Below are 2,979 nucleotides of genomic sequence, written 5' to 3'. Positions count from 1 at the left end.
AACATATAAAAAGAATACTACACCAAACATAACCTAGTGGTATTTATTCCAGAAATACAAAGTTGGGTCAACATTCAAAATTCAATCTATAGCTCATCATATTAACAAAATAAAGAAGATATACAGCTGGGCATGGTGGCTCACTCCTGTAATCCCAGCACTTTGCGAGGCCAACACGGGTGGATGACTTGAGGTCAGGAGTTGGAGACCAGCCTGCCCAATGTGGCGAAACCCTGTCTCTACTAAATGTACAAAAATTATCAAGGGGTGGTGGTCCCAGATATAGTCCTAGATACTCGAGGGGTTGAGGTGGGAAAATCACTTGAACCTGGGAGGCGAAGTGTGCAGTGAGCTGAGATCATGGCACTGCACCCCAGCCTGGGTGACAGAGTGAGACTCCATCTCAAAAAAAAAAAAAAAAAAAAAGGTCTGTTAAAACACAACAACACATTTTCCTCTCCTGGGCCCCTATGTCCAGCAGGCCACCCTGAGAAGGCAAGGAAAAGAAGGCTGAGCACAACAGAGGGTAGGTGAGGTCTGCACTGCCACCAATTGTACTGCAAAAGAGCATACAGTTTGACCTGGCTTTTTGCAGTTTCCCACCGGATCCAGCCAGATGCCAGAAACAGGTGAATTGTAAGAAAGTGGACAGAAGAGAAAACATCTGATCAACTAAAAAAACATTGTCAAGTATGTGCCAACTACTTTGAGACCTCTTATGATCTGTAGAACTAGTGCTTATAGGATAGTTATTTAAGATAATGTAATACCAACAATAATTGATCTTAGTTATTTAAACAATCTAAATGATAGGGAAAATGAATAAAAGAATTGAGTGAAGATGAAATCAGAACACATAAATCAGGAAATGTTCACAACACTGAAGAGGAAAATGCACACACGCACATACACATACACACTCATGCACACACACACACACAGAAACCAGTAACAGCAATGCTCAGAACCCCAGTGCAGAGAATGGGATGAAGAACAGGATTAGAACATTTTACCTCTAATCTTGGACAAGAAGGAAAACAAAAAAATACCTAAAGTCTCTATTTGAAGTTTTGACTCTCATGGGAAAGCTAAACATAAAGTCTTTATTTGAAATTTTGATTCTTAAGGGAAAGCTAAACATTCCTTCTGGGGTGATGAAACCTCAGAAGGTAATTTTACACCCGATGACTGTCAAGCACTGCTGGAGTGCCAGATAAATTCCGGTGAAGAGGTCCTAAGAAAGCACTCTGAGACAACAGTGGCTAACACAACACACTGTTCTGTTTGGAAACACGGTAGAATCATATGCTAGAGATCTGTGAGAACTGTATTAGGGAAGAAACTCTAAGGGAAGTGAGAATTTCACACTTCCTTGTCATTATCACTCTTTGTCAGTTTGTGGTGCTATAAAGGAATACCTGAGGCTGGGTAACTTATAAAGAAAAGAGGGTTATTTGGCCTATGGTTCTGCAGGCTGTACGAGAAGCATGGCACCACCATCTGTGTCTGGCGAGGGACTCAGCCTGCATCCACTCAGGATGGAAGGCAAAGGGGAGCTGGTGCATGCAGAGATAACATGACTGGAAAAAGAGAGGGGAGGGAGGTGCCAGGTTCCCTTCAACAAGAAGCTGTTGTAGAAACTAAGACAGCAAGAACTCACACATTACACAAGGACAGCACTACATGATTCATGAGAGATTTACCCCATGACCCAAACACCCCTTGTTAGTCCCCACCTTTAACATGGGGCATCAAATTTTAACATGACATTTGGAGGGTCAAATATCCAAACCACAGCCATCACTGACAATGTAGTGGACATATCAGGGGAAGAGCGCCTACTTGTGTTGGTGAGGTTTGTTTATGCATCTCATAACCTGAGAGAGGAATCTGTGGGCTTCCTGCCTTATGAAGCTGAAGCAGAAATTTTGGCTGTGAAATTTCACACCACCATAACTGAGAAATGGGGACTAAATATGGAGTATTATTGTCATGGCCAAGTTTACGTTGTGTGCAATGGATTCTCTTCCAAAATGAAAGTTGTTTCTCCTAGACTTTTAGAAAAATATCCTCAAGGTATCTACCTGCCCTGCCTTTCCTGTGCCTTAAATATGTATGTGATCGGCAAAATCAGTGCCTATTATAGGTGTATCTGTTGCATTAGGAACAACTGCAGAAGTTTCTTCATTTTTTCCATCAATCACAACTGCTTTTAGGAGTTGACAGTGTCATTTCTGCTCTTTTTCAAAACAGTGGAGAAAAGAGTAAATGACTAAAGGAAATTTGGTATTCCCATTGAACAGGCAGGCATGATGTTTCTGAAATTTTAATGGACCTCATGCTAGCACTTCTTTATGTTTAAATGACATAAATGATGATGCAATATTAGATGGGATGACTGAGTACCCAGACAAGAATTTGTCCTCTGTAGTGCAGCAACAGATTCTGATTTCGTTGTTACCATTGTTGTTATTAAAAATGTCCTTCACAAGAACACTTTGAGGAAATCTCCAGGGTCACACCTCTGATATCGTCTTTGCAGGCAGTAGTTTGACTGCAGTACTACATTCGTTCAGTGAAGTGATGGAAGATATTGAAGTCGATCATTATTTTTAGTTTGAGGAAGCCACAGATTTGGTAACCAAACTTGATAGTCAAATAAAACTCCCTGGGAAATTCCATAGAGCTTAGCAAGGTAACATGGCACCTCAACTGACCTCTGAGAGTTTTTATAAAGAAACCCTAAGTGTTCCAACTGTGGAGCACATTTTTCAGAAACTGAAAGATACATTCTCAGAACAGTACCTCAAAGATATGTTCTCAGAACAGTACCTCAAAACTATGATATGCTTATTTCTGGTACCTTCAGTCATAGGACAGCTTAAATTCAATACATCTGAGGAACACCATGCTGACAAGTACAGAAGTCACTTACCCAGTCCAGACATGCTCTCAGCTGAGCTTCCTTGTTGAAGAGTC

The 2,979-nt window shown here is 41.0% G+C and overlaps 1 pseudogene; it reads left to right on the top strand.

Annotated features, from left to right (window-relative positions):
* Positions 1 to 1,025: 1,025 nt before the first annotated feature.
* On the top strand, positions 1,026 to 2,528 carry LOC129464619 (52 kDa repressor of the inhibitor of the protein kinase-like; annotated as a pseudogene).
* Positions 2,529 to 2,979: the final 451 nt, after the last annotated feature.

This window comes from Symphalangus syndactylus, chromosome 16 (genome assembly GCF_028878055.3).
Source record: "Symphalangus syndactylus isolate Jambi chromosome 16, NHGRI_mSymSyn1-v2.1_pri, whole genome shotgun sequence".
Lineage (NCBI taxonomy): Eukaryota > Metazoa > Chordata > Mammalia > Primates > Hylobatidae > Symphalangus > Symphalangus syndactylus.
This window is presented reverse-complemented; position numbering and strand designations above follow the sequence as displayed.